Below are 14774 nucleotides of genomic sequence, written 5' to 3'. Positions count from 1 at the left end.
CTAGGTGTCCATCTTGGATGTTACTGGGTATCCCAAAACCTTTGCCTCCATTCCCTGCACACTGACATCATTTCTGAAGTGGTTGGGTCCATTATTAGTTTCGTGAGTGCCACTCTAACAGAGTTTTCAGTTATCTAGGACAGTCCCAAAAACCTTTCCAGCATGTCTTAGGAAAGGATAAGTATTTATATCATCAGTAATAATACAAATGGTTAATAACATCATAAATACCAGAGGCTGTTACAAAAGTAAGGAAGACAAAATGGTAAATCGACAAAGTAGTGAGATTAACACACTATAGAGAAGCTGGAAAAGCAGGTAGATCACTGGCAATTAGTGTTCTAGTTATGCCTCAGCCTCTTGGGTTTATGACCTCCTCAAAAAAAAGACATTCTTGCGGTACAATGGACAAAGTTAGTCTGGCTCTCACTTATAAATGGATTTTTCTCAAACTAAAACACTTCGGTTAAACATGAAGAGTAAAGGAGATGTAAGTAACGCTCAGTAAATCACTCAGACCATAAGGAGTGACTGACAGTGTCATTAGCAAAAAGTACCACTGTATGCAAAGCCCACTTTAACACAAGCAGCTTAAAAGTTGAACATCAGTACAAAAGTTCTTTTCACATTAATCTGAAATAGGAACCTAACATTAAAAGGCATTTAAGAGATTTTAATAGAAACAGTTGTTAATTGCTTATAGATTTTTCATCAGCTGTTAAGAACGTTAAACTCATCAAAACAACAAAACCTTTAATCTGAACAACACAAAGGATCTAATGCAACTAACTCCACCTAACTCCTCAGAGCAAGTGCTTACATCATGGGGATTGTTCTGAGATATTCTTGTAATATGTGGAAACACGGCACTTAAAGAATCAGCACCAGAAACAGCCCTCAGCATTATTTTAAAGAGTGGAGCTTGGGGAAATATTCATTAACTAAAGCCATTGGTAGGGAAAAGATCTGGGCACTGCAATGCCCACCTAGGCAATGGGAAGTGGAGAAAACAAGGCCTCACAGTAAGGAGCTCCTGCGAGCCTGGTGCCAAGGGCAGGGCAGATTGCTGAGATGTGTGGATGCAGCTCTGCTATTGAGTTTAGAGTGGTGAATGTCAAAACTAATGACTGTCATACACCTATAGTTGCTAGACTCATGAGTTCAGAGCCTAAGAAACACCTGTGAAGGTTGCCTGACACTTGCTGAGGCAAAAGAATGGCAAATAGACTTGAGTTTTGGTTTTTGAGTTCAATAGCTGAACTGTAAAACAAGGGGAAAATAGTTTTAAAAAACATGCCTTTTCTATCCTATTTTTAAAACAACATCCATATTAAGCGTTATAAAAAAAATCAAAAGATTCCAACTACACTTCCAACTTCTTTTTATCCTTATCACATTTTACTGATTTTTTTTTAACAAATTTTTGATTCCTGTCTCTAAATTCAATTTTCAGCAAATTTAATGCATGCTGAGAAAAATTTTTTACCTGTCTGCAGTCCCCACTGAAAAAAAAAAAGAAAAAAAAGAAAAAAGAAAAAGAAGAGAAAAGAAAGAAAGAAAGAAAGAAAGGAGATGTGTTTGACGCTGGTTTGAGCAGACAGGATGTTCAGGGAATGTGGATTGCTTAAAATTTTGTATATGTAGAATAAACAGGTCCTAATATACATGTTTCATATCTTGTGAAAGAGCAACAAAGTAATGAAATAATATTTTCAAAGATAAAGCATATGAGAAAATAGTTCTATTTTAATCTTTTGGACTATTTAATGCCTTTTAATGAATTTCTTGAAATTTGTCTATTTCAAAACACAAAAGCCATTTCAAAATGAGAAGCCAAGTTCATTCTCAGAAAATACTGAAGTTTTTCACCTTCTCAACCCCCATTTCCCCCCTTTTTTTTTAATACAAATTCTTAACCAAATTTGATCTGATTCATTTATGCTTCTATACTCTGCCTTCTACAGAAAATGCATTCTTGATCAATTTTAATGACACAGCAGAAGCTGACACAACAGAAAATAGTGTGCTTGATAGGGAAGCGGAGGAATTCCTAGAACGAATGGAGATCATGCAAGATGCGTTGGGAAGACCAGAGGTGAGGATCACTAGAGTGTCAGCACTTTGACTGAAACACGAAATGTCCATCCTGAAGGAAGCAATGAGATTTGATTTTGTTCAAAAGCCAGGACAACGCTCACTGAATGATTATTTCGAAGTTGAAACTCTGAAAAATATTTCATTTGAAACGCCAAAAGTTTTGAAAATTCTAATTGAAAGAAGATATTACCAAAACTTTAAATTCCATTTTAAATGCATTAAAGGTATTCCCTAATGCATTTGTTTAATCTAAATTTCTTCATGCGCATTGATCTCTGCAGGGACATCTTGCAGATCTGCCTCTTTTCTCATGGGGAATTGGAGGAGAGCAAGAAGAATGCGTGCACTGAAAGTTGTGCAGCTGACAAGGAGAAAATTTAAGGAGAGATTAAGTTCTTCAGCAAGCTTTTGCAATAGTGGGCACCTGAACATTGACTCTTGAAGCCAATTCACTCCCATGGAGTTTTATGTTTATACTTTTTCAGTCAAGATAAAATAGCATATTGCACCTAGCGTCAAACCAACTCCACTTAAATCATGGTTAAATTAAAAACATTCACAGAAAAGGGATTTCAAATGAAAACATTTCTGTGTAGAAAGTATTTTTTACTAGTGGATCGTTCTAACGGAAGACTCATACCTATCTACATCTCTTTATTTTGTTGTTTTCCTTCTGTTCATAAATGACAATGCTTGGGATTTGCTGAATTCTTTCTATTAGGCAGAGAAGCTCATGATTCGAGTCAGATATTTCTTCACTACAACTCTTTTTATATGCAAAGAATGTACATTTCCCTCTGCTTCTGTGAACACAATAGGAACAGACAAGAAGCAGTTCACCTGGGCGCATTTCCAAGCTTGCCTTTTCAAACAGCAATCTGCTCAAAAGAATCTGTCTTGGCTTCCCCTCAGGGCCATGTTGGCAATGCAGCTCTGCTCAGAGTGCTCCTGCCTCTTCTGCTGCAGCCCTGCTTCTCTGCTTCCAGCATGCACAGCTGTGTTCCACCCAGCGCCCTTCCTCTGAATCACCAAACAAGGGCAGTCTCACATACCCCCCTGCCAAAATACCACCTTGTTCTTCCAAATATAGTTGTTTTTTTCTGTGATAATTCCAATTGTTTAACGTTTGGACAGAGGCATCCCTTATTTTATTGTATGCTTTCATAAAGGATCTTGGCTGCACTTTCTGATCACTTGAAGTTAAGAGAACCAGCATGCCAAATAGCTCCAGCTTGGTGGTGATTGCCAATAATAAGCTTGTTAGAAGCCATCCCCTTCCACACCATAGACCCATTTGTTGCCCAAGTACAATATGGAAGAGAGTTCACTTGCAGAACACAGCTTTGACTTATCCCCATTGAATTAATAGTACACACTTGCTCCCTGGACTAAATATCTTCTACGCACTACTGTGCTTTCAATTAAATAATTAAATTTCATTTAGTTATGCCCACACCACAGTGAGTAAGTCTAAAAAAACATACTCTTGAAAGTACACAGATCAGAAAGATTTACCACTGCTTTTAAGTGATCATATCACAGAAAAAGCCAGACAGGCAAGGAAAGCCACAAATTAGGGAGCACAACAACTCTCTTCCAAAAAGCTTGAGGAAGAGAAAAGGTCAGTTCACAGCAACAACTGCTGATGTTCTACTGCTGCCCAGTTTCAGGCAGTAGGGTTTTGGTGAAAATGCAAACAGGAAAGGTGTAGTCATAAGAATTGCAATCAGTGCAGTGGGATGGAGAAGCTAATAGCCAGACCATCGAGCCAGTGAAATGCTGGTGAAAAAAGAGCTCGTTTAATAAACAAACAAACAAGAAAAACTGGCTTATCTTCCCCTTCATATCTACTCCTATAATTGCGGTTTTCACATGAACTACCTCTTATCTTAATAGAATCTTTTAAATCTTGTGACAAAGCAGGACCATCAAGCAGTGTGAAGTGCTTCTTTGGTTTGGGGAGTGTGTACATTTTCACAGAGTCATAGAATGGCATGGGTTGAAAAGAACCTCAAAGATCATCTAATTTCAACACTCCTGCCACAGGCTGGATCACCAACCACAAGACCAGGCTGCCCAGAGCCACATCCAGCCTGGCCTCGAATGCCTCCAGGGACAAGGCATCCACCACTTCTCTGGGCAACCTGTTCCAGCGTGTCATCACCCCCTGGGTGAAAAACCACCTCCTAATATCTAACCTAAACCTCCCCTGTCTCAGTTTAAAACCATTCCCCTTTGTCCTATCACTATCAATCCATGTAAATAGTCACACCCCCTTCTGTCTATATGCTCCTTCAAGTATTGGAAGGCTGCAATGAGGTCTCCCTAAAACCTTTTCTTCTCTGAGCTAAACAAGCTCAGTTCCTTCAACCTTTCCTCATAGGAGAGGAGCTCCAGCCCTCTGATCATCTTAGTGGCCCTCCTCTGGACCCACTCCAAGAGTTCCGCATCTTTCTTGTACTGGGGCCCCCAGGCCTGGACACAGTACTCCAGCTGAGGACTCACAGGAGCTGAGTAGAGGAGCACAGTCACCACCCCCTCCCTGCTAGCCAAACCTTTTTTAATGCAGCCTACGATATAGTTGGCCTTATGGCAAGCACACACTGTTGTCTCATGTCCAGCTTCTCACTGTTTTCAAGAATGTGCACAACACTCCTGCAAGAAGCTGAATGCTAGGTATGCAGAGGAAAGCTTCTTTTGAACAAATTTGTCCAGCCCTCTGCTGGCAAGCAGCAAACAAGTGAGGGATGGGCAATATTTTAGTGACAAAAATGTTTTCATATTCTTTGAGAAACTTTCCCCTGGATTGTAGCAGCAGTACAGAGGTTTTCTTAGCAGCTTATCACCCAAGAAGTGGAGAAAGAGCAGTTTCTCTCAGAGAAAGGAGAAGTTTCTCTCACCCTCCTATAACTCCTATGCAGTTTTTAAAAATACAACCAAAAGGTGTTTTTGTTTTCCCTGAGAACTGACATAGCCTGAAGAAAATAATTATGTATGGAATATGTAGAGACACAGTAGTGGGTCTCTGGGGGAGGCACAGCCCCACAGTCATTTGGAATAATTGGGGCCAGCAAAAGAAATTTGAGGATAACCATTTCCAGCAAATCTCAAAATCACCATATGAAATAGAAAGTGCAAATACCAAGTATCAGCTATTACAGCTGAAACAGCAAATGCAATCTCATCACGTTCACTTTTTCTACATTTCAATCTAAACTTTGCAGACAAAATCCACGTCCATTTCAAATGAAAGTCACAGTTAAGGCACAGAATGCTTTCTCAAAGACAGTATTTTCTATTGCACACTAGTGCTAAGAATGACACCATCAACAGAAGAGAGCAGCCTGAAGACAGCAATCTCATTACAGCCACTGTTTTTAGTAGAATTGCTTGTTGTGGCCCATCATATAAAATGGCCTTGCCTGGTTTCCTGTACAACCCTGAGAATTCCTACAGACTGCACATAATTTGGCTGCAGGGAGAGGGCCAAGAGCACTGCAGATCCCTGAGCACACCTTCCTGCCATGCTGCTCCCATGGCTGGCCATCAAGGCAGTTTCCACTTTCAAATTCAAAATACAGCAATAACTATTGCTTTTTCCCTTATAAAAATACATGGGAAAACTCCCACAAAATATCTAGATAAGACTTTCTCATGAAACGCTTGCAAAGTTATGTAAATACTGATGGTGATTAAATGCCTAATTAATTATTATTTGTAGTATATCCATATTCGAACAGTAATTAAGAACATTGATCTTCCGAGTTCAGTGCTGTACCAATATGTCAGGGGAGAGATGTTGTTTCCCCCCCATGAGTCTGCCATCCAAATAGCAAATGAGAAACGGAAAGAAGAAACTGAGACAGAGGCTTACTCAAGGGTGCCTAGTAAGTCACTACCAGAACTGGGGAAAATTCTGATTTGGAGATAGGTGGTTTCCTTACCAGCTGGCATTGCTGCCAGCCCTCCTAACTACTGCCCTATGGAAGTGTGTCAGACAGGGAAGAACAGCTCAGACAGAAAAGCAGGCAAACAGATCATAGTTCCCAGTTTGGAACTCCTAGATGCGTACTTTTGGCAGTAAATTAAGGCTTTTATTCCAACAAAAGCTACATTTCTTTAAAGTTACTTTGTGATTTTCAACGCCAATCTCAGGAGCACCAGTCAGAGATGAACCAAAAAAGTACCTCCTCAAATGTCCATTTTGGGTTTTAGCACATTCAGGTTTTGCCAAGAAACTCACTGCTCTTAAACAATGTATACGTTAAGAAAAGGGGAAAAAAGAATAAATTTATTAACTGACTTTCTGATCTGACACTGAAGAATTGTTTCACGCATAAATTTTCAACCAGCCTTGCAGAGAATATTTATTTTCATTCTCTGTGTCACTCACGGTGGTTTATATTTGCACCTGATTGCAGAGTTCAAGGACCAGCCTCTGCAACCATGTTTCAAGACACTTCAGATATAAAAATGAACCCCCCCGGAAAGAACACCTCTTTCTCCCCCTCCCCTTCCCTCCCCTCCCCTCCCAGCACACCCATCAGGCTCCTCAAATCTGTGATGTTCACCTCAGAGATCTTTTTACAGAAAAATCATGTGATAACTTGCAATCAAACTCAGCTCTGGTTTTACTGCACAGTTACAAGCCATGCTGTACTCAGGACAAGATCAATGGATAAGAAAATGGTAATTTTCCATCATTCTCCTTCTCCAACCACATGTTTCACAAAGTAAAAAACAAGGAGTTAATTCTGTCCTCGGGATGATTTAGAGAAGTTACCCTGAATTAATTCTGTGCAGCAAGGCTCAGAAGACTTCACGCCAACAGCAGGTCACAAAGCAGTGCTGGGTTGAGCTTGCTGCTCCACAAGCAGCATGCCAGGTGCAGAAAGAGGAGGTGAAGAATGCCACAGGTGGGAAACAAACATTGCAGAACCCCACAGAAAGAATCCCAGGTGCACCCGTGACATCATTGAAGATCAAGCTCCTGCCCCTTCCTGTAGTGACCTGTTTGGATCCCCAGATCACTGAAACGGTATCTTGAAAATAAGCAGCAGGGAAAATGGGTATCTGCAGGTCTTGCTGCCGCTGATGTTTTCTGTCCTCACACCCTCTCACAATGCTACTGAGTATTTGAGTACTGGGCCTGTTTCCTCCTTGCTGTGCCTAGCAGTGGCATATTTACCTGCTCATTCATGACCCCTGCTGACAGTGGAAACTCCCTGCAAGATCCCAGAAAGCGTAAGAGGACAGTACCAGAAAGACGTGCTAGCCACCAGCACTTGCACAAGAGCTCTAAGAGGCAAGAATGCTACAGGTCCCAGCACACAACATAGCTGCCTGAAGAAAAAGTCCAGACACAATGCCACCTGCCTGCACCACCAGGAGGGCTCCAAACTAAAGTCAGCCATGATCCAAAATGCAGAAATGTTGGTGTTCTCATATACTTTATACCTACTGATGACACCAACAGCAGAGAAATTCCCCACTAAATCTGGTAGTCTATTTGAATCTTGAGATAATTGAGATAAAAGCACTGGCTGTGGTCAACACAACAAAACTGGGCAGGACCTGCAGTCAGTAGGCAGGATGCGGCTCCCTCCCGGACACATTTCATCAGACAGCTACGTTACTCTGCAATGACAAACATATTAGCAGCTTTGCCCATATGGGGTGGGTAGCAATTCAGCAGCACTGACTGAATTAACAGATCCTTCAAGAGTTCAGTACACCCATGCTGCCTGGATGACATCAACTGTGAAAAGAGAGGTGCTCAAATGTGTTTTTTTGTTTGTTTGTTTGTTTGGTGAAGGTATGCATTAACCCACTTAGTTTTGTTCCTACCACTCACCCCCTCATTGGCCACCAGCCACTTGGAGTTGTTGAACATGCAACAGATATAGCTGATCCTAACATACACACAGTATAAATCACATAAATGCCAAGAAAATGTATCACTTACTCCACTTCCTGAATCTCAGTGCTTTACTCTAACCAAACTTTAATTCACCAGAAAAGTTCCATGAAAGCCAAATAGCAAAGATAAGTATTTTGAGTATGGTTTTAGGAAGCCAACCTCCCTTATCACAATCCAAGACTTTTGCAAGTATTATTTCATTTATATTGTGTCTGAAGCTCTCATTCTTCGTGTGGTTTGATCCTTTTAGCCAAGTCTTTTCAGCAGCAGAAAGCTTTCATTTGCTTTCCTGTTCAGGTTCCCATCTGCCACTTCTAATCCTTGTTTTTATTCTTGCCAGTTAGTCATCTGATCTCTTTGATCCTTCATAGCAAGCCTTGAACTCCGTTTTTATTCAGATTAACATCCAGGGTCAAGAAGTAGTGTTTACTTTTCCCTGTGGTTTTGCAACCTTTAGCTCATTTAAGCATTTTTTCTCCTTCTCAAGTTTTCAATTGCATTTTCCATGATTTAAAGCCATATTTCTGAGCTACTGAGCATTCGTAACACCAGCAATCAATTGATAAAATATTGCTGAGGCAATAGAAGCAACAGAGCACGCTAGAGACTCTCCCAGCCAGCCTGCCTGCCTGCACTCATTGGAGATGCTCAGACTGAAAATCAGTTCTTTCCAGGGGCAATGCTAAGTAGTGTGGCTGATGCACCCTGAGGGTCTCTACTCAAGTTTCTGAAACAGCCAAGGTGGTCCATCTGTATTGTCATACCAGGGTGATCCAGAAGAATTTTTGAGTTTCTTCAAATATGGAGGGAAAAAGGTATGTTAACTGAAACCAGCAAAAACAATTTGGATGGAGTTGATGAGATATGGGCTTTTAAAGTGCCCCACAAAAGTGGGGTAAAGCTACCACAAGTACCACTTTCAACTGATGCTTCCCTGTATCAGACACTACCAGACAAGATGTTAAATCACCTGGCTGGATCCATCACTGTTCTTTAACAGCTTTATCAATAAGGAGAATAAAAGGCTAGGATTAGTATCAACATTCCCTTGACATTTGCCACATAGCAATGAAATATATATCTTCATGCAAAGGATCAAGGGAAGGATGTGGAATTTTAGAGTGATAGAATATACTTAGTCCGCTTTGGAAAGGATTCCATGTAACCCCTGATGGCAGTGCACTTCAAGCTCATAAGACTGAGTATTGGACTGATATTGTCAGCTCAGCAGTTCTTGATATATAAAGATAGATAGATATAGATACATACACACACACACACATATATATATATAAACACATACATATATATTGATATATATCAATATATATAACTGAGTCAAGTTTAATGCAGGAAAGCAATCTACATACTCTTAGGCTTAGCCATTAGGCAACAACTGCTTTACTATTTTTGCCTAGTTATCTTTTACCTTGCTCTTCATAATATATATCATGTATTTCTTAACTCAATAAATGAAAAAGCCACTTGTTGCCAGGGGGTCCTAAAGTATTTCCGTGCCAGTCCTCTTCTTTTTTCCAAAAGGCAGAACTCAAGTTTTTAAAGCCAGAAATATATTTCCTGACATAAACCCACACAAATAAACCAGCAACTGTCATATAACATGGGAGAAGGCCTGTGCAAGCAAGGACATGTCATTCAGCAAACAGACCCTACAACAAAAGCAAAACTTCACATACATAAAAGAGTAAAATTGGAGAATGAGGTCTGCCACAGCAACCAACAAGCAGGCCCCTAAGAAACACGACAAAAATCCTCAAACATCAGAAAGAAGGAGCAAGTCCTCACTCTAACATGAAAAAGAAAAGGGGGGCTAGACAACTTCCCACTTGAATGCAAAGAACTTCAGAGAACATAAAGCTAAAATTAACTTAAAGAGTGAATATGTTAAGAATTGGAAACAACAAACAGAGAAAAACAGCATACCAGAAATTAGGGGCAAATAACTTTTATTACATAACATGAAGCAAATTAAAAATTACACACAAATTCCAAAGCAATGAAAACCCAACACTGCGAAAACTAATCCCATGAGAGCAGAAGATTAATCTTTCTCCCCACAGTTGCCTCAGAGCTCCACATCCTCCTGCTTCTTTCTTCAGCAGCTGATCCTTTAGATGAAGGAGGAAACCCTTAAACCCGGGGAGTGCTAACTCCCCAACCTAAAGGGGATGGGAAATCAAATTTATGCTCTCCAAATTTCACTGGCTATTCCCAGGCACTTATTTGACTATACATCAGAATCACAGAATTGTAGAGGCTGGATGGGACTTCTGGGTATTCTGTAGTCCAACCCTCTGCCAAAGGAGGCTCCATAGATTAACATGTACAAGTAGGCATCCAGGCGGGTCTTGAGCATCTCCAGAGAAGCAGAGTCCACAACCTCTCTGGGCATCACAATTCAGTGCTTTATCACCCTTACGATGAGGAAGTTTTTACACACATTTGTGCCAAAGATCCTATGCTTCAGTTTGTGGGGGTTTACCCTTTTCCTATTGCCATGCACCGCTCAAAATAGTCTGGCCTCATCCCTCTGCCTCCTGCACCTCAGATATTTATGAACTTTGATCACATCCCCTGAGTCTTCTTTTCTCAAGGCTGAATAGGCCCAGGTTGCTCAGCTTTTCCTCCTAAAAGAGGTGCTCCAAACCCTTTATGGTGTTTTTTTTTTTTTTGTTTGTTTGTTTTTTTCCCCTGAGGATCCCAGAACCAGTCACAGTACTCCAAAACAGAGTACATGGGGAGGATCACCTCCCTTGACCTGCTGACTACACTCTTTTTAATGCACCCCAGAATGCCATTGGCCTCCTTGGCCATCCAGGCACACTGCTGGCTCATAGCCAACCTCCCATCCAGCAGGACCCAGGTCTCACTGAATGGCAGCACAGCCTTCTGGTGTTGTCAGCCATTCCTCCCAGCTTTGTATCAACACCAAACTTGCTGAGGGTGGACACTATCTGCTCATTGAGATCACTGATGAATATGCTGAACAAATCCAGACCCAGCACCAACCCCCGAGGAACACCACTAAATACAGGCCTCCATCTGGACTTTGCCACCAACCACAACCCTCTGAGCTCAGCCAGTCAGCCAGTTCTCAACCCACCTCAACATCCACTCATTTATTCCACACTTCCTCAGCTTTATTATTATATACATAATAATATACAGTATAAATTTTATATTATTGTGTAAAATATAGATTATATTTATTGTATTATATACATAATATATTTATATATTATAATATACATATAATATGTTTTAGGGGGCCCTGGGAAAGCAGGGTAGGCAGGGAAGGGGTGTTGTGCCCATGATGCCGAGCCGAGACTCTCTTCCAACACTCCTCCATCTGTCAGGTCTGTCCGACTTTGACAGGGAGCGCACCACTTTCTGGAGAGCATCTCCCAGGCAGCCTTCCCTCCGGCACGTCAGCAAGTCACTTCACCAGTCCATCTCCCACTCCCATTCCCCAGCCCACCCTCCCCTCACAGCTGCAGGGTCAGGCACTCCCTGCATCTGGAGACCTGAACGGGTCAGGTGGGTGGCTTGCTTCTGCCCTGGCGTCTGGTCCCAGCGTGGAAGCTTACTGCCTCTCCCTTCCGTCAGGGCAGGAATGACACTTGCGTCCTCCCCCCCTCTCTGGCGCCATGCAGACACCCCTCAGCCCACCAACATTTGTCTCCCTCCCCTCACACAGCCCTCAGCGAGGGAACGAATCCTGCCTCCACCCCCTGAGGCACCTTTCAGCCCAGGAGCACTGTTTGTCTCCCTCCCTTCACGTGCCCCTGAGCGCGGGAACGACATCCCTCTCCGCTCCAGTCAGACACCGATCAGCCCGAGAACGGCACCCGCCTCCCCCCGCCCAGCCCGGGAGCAGCTTTTCTCTTCGTTCTGCAGTCAGGCGCTCCTCAGTTCGCCAGCGACACCTGCCTGTGCCGCCCCCTCACGCGCCCCTCAGCCCGGGAACGACGTTTGTCCCCGCTCCAGTCAGGCGCCTCAGCCCGGGAGCGGCACGCGCCTCCTCACACACGCCTCAGCGCGGGAACGACACCCATCTCCGCTCCAGTCAGGCACCGATCCGCCCGCCAACGGCACCCGCCTTCGCCCCCCCACTAGCCGCTCAGCCCTGTTGCGGCATTTCTCTTCGCTCGAATTAGGCGCCCCTCAGCCCGCCGGAGACTTCTTTCTCCATCCCCTCACGCGCCCCTCAGCCCAGGAACGGCGCCCGCCTCCGCCCCCCACACTCCACCCAGCCCGAAAGCGGTATTTCTCTTTGCTCCAGCCAGATGCCCCTCAACCCATCAGAGACATTTTTATTCATCTCCTCACGCGCCCCTCAGCCCAGGAACGGCACCCATCCACGCCACCCCTCCACCCACCAACCGCCGTCGGCGACGACCCCTCACACCTCCCCACTCAGTGCCGTCCTGCCCCGCCACCCCCATCCCTTCAAGCCCAGCGAGTATGGAGCTCATCCCCTTACTTCAGCCCGGTGGGCTTCTTTCTGGCACCCATTTCGAGCACTCAGCTTTTGTTAATAAATTCCTCACAGCGACTTCTCAAATCTCTGCATCTGCAGGGAAAACCCTTCCTAACTCAGAAATACTCCTTCCCGCCCCGGTCAGGGCACAGCAGTGCCCGAGTAGCTCCATCAGGTATCAGCATGCAGCTGAGATCTGGGCGCAGCTGTGCCTCTTGTCACTTGTCTGTAGCCCGACAGAAATGCAGTAAGGTGCACTTCATTTCACAAAAAATGTTATGAAGATGAGTATTTTCACCTGTCTCTTTGTCACAAAAAATTACAAATAATTAAAATATATATATATTGGAGTAATTGAGAGAAAAATTGTAATTTTCCATACAGAGGTTTTGAAGCTGTGAGGTGTGGAGCCCATCCCCGAGGGGAGGTCTGCACCACCGCCTGTTTGCTGCGGTTGTGCCAACACAACCGCCATGGACAACACCCACAGATTCATTTTGTCCACGAATTTAGTTCTTCATGTAATTCTCACCAGCTTTTGACAAAGGTGTTTCTCCAATTGTCCTTCTCAGCTGTACCTTGCATGTGTACGAGGCTGCAGAGAGGAGTCCTGCCCCCAGCAGGACCTGCCTGGCCTCAGTGCTGCCACAGGGCTGCGGCTGAATGGGCTTCAGCAGCTGACATAATCCACCCACAACTCCATATATCAATGTAAATTAAATTCAACTGGTAGAAGACAGTAGATTTTCAGTATACGCCAATAGATACCAAGACTGAATGCAAACACAGACTGTAAAAATGATGGGATCCTACCACACATGGCACAGCCAGCTGCTGACAGCAGCCATGGCCCTGCTCTGAAGATTTGGATGTCTTGAATTGTGTAAATAGAGGAGATCGTTCCATTTGCAAGACTCCACCAAAAAATAAATCACCAGACCTTGAACAAACACAAATGAGTTTGGAATCTTGTCATCATAATTACAATTAGAAACACCCAAGAAATATTGTACTTTCTTCAGGATGCTTCTAAAGGAGCTCCTAGTCATGACCAGTAGTATAGCTTGAGGTAAATGCAGATCACTTCCAATGCTTAGGTGGAGAACAGTCATTTGGGGCTTGTATTCAGCACTGCAGTCATCTGTGTGCTTTGGAACCGTATTGTGGAGGCCATTAGTAATTATGCTCTTTGCTTTGTCTCCTCAGGGAGCCAAGCTATGGAGGAGACGGGAGGACATTTTCCAGCAGTTCCTCAGCCTCCTTTTCTCTTCCACTTCTTCTCCCTCTAAACTAGTTACAGCAGCTCTTGAGAACTTTGTATGTCTGTGGGATGTTCCTATTGCTACATGTCATGAATGTGCTTCGGTTTACGTTCATGATTAAACAAATATTTAAGGACATCACCCATAGATCTCTCCTGAGGCTGGACAGTAATGAGTGGCAGGGAGTGTGGGTTGGGATGGGCTGGTGGCTGAAGCAGTGGGCACACACAGTGGTTTGGAACTTCCTTCTGAATAACTGCAGAATGCTGAAAATCGGTTAGAATATTTGGGAAAGGTCTGATGTCACCCTCACAATCTTACATCTTAAATGGTAGAGAGAAAGAATACAAAAGATTGCACTTTCAGCAGTCACATTCCAGGTAGAAAAGTGCACTCCTATATAATGTACACTATGTACAACACGTAACTAATATGTAATTATTTTTATGATGATTATTATTTTTTACAGTGACCACACAAAAGATTTTTATTTAAACGCAGCAAAGCCGTGAATGGGGGTATGCAGTTCTGACTTCAGGACTTATCGAACACATTTGAATGTGATTTACACCTCCCTTCTCTGCGGACATTTCCCATTTATGCCCCGTTAGTGCTCCTGGCTTCTTTGTTTATAGGCATTTCTTCATTCCCAGCTTCACTTCTCGGACCCGTCATTTTGCTTCTCCTTCACAGTGACAAATATTCCGCAACTGTGCAACGAAACGATGGCGCTGATCTTAAAACGGGTGGAAAACGGCGGAGGAAAGCAAAGCTTCACACTGCAGGAGGAAAACTCCGCGGCGCGGCCCGGCCCCACGCGTCGCCCCGTCCCGTCCCACCCCGTCCCGCGGAGTGCCTTGTGCAAGAGCGCCATCTGGCGGCGCGGCGCGTGGAGGAAGTGGCGACCCGGCGGGAGCAGTGCCTCCTGCCAGCGGACGAAGGGGCGCGGGAGGCGGAGAGGAGCGCGGAGTATTCCTGCAGAGCCGCGCTGGGA

The sequence above is a fragment of the Gallus gallus genome, chromosome 5, assembly GCF_016699485.2.
Source record: "Gallus gallus isolate bGalGal1 chromosome 5, bGalGal1.mat.broiler.GRCg7b, whole genome shotgun sequence".
Lineage (NCBI taxonomy): Eukaryota > Metazoa > Chordata > Aves > Galliformes > Phasianidae > Gallus > Gallus gallus.
This window is presented reverse-complemented; position numbering follows the sequence as displayed.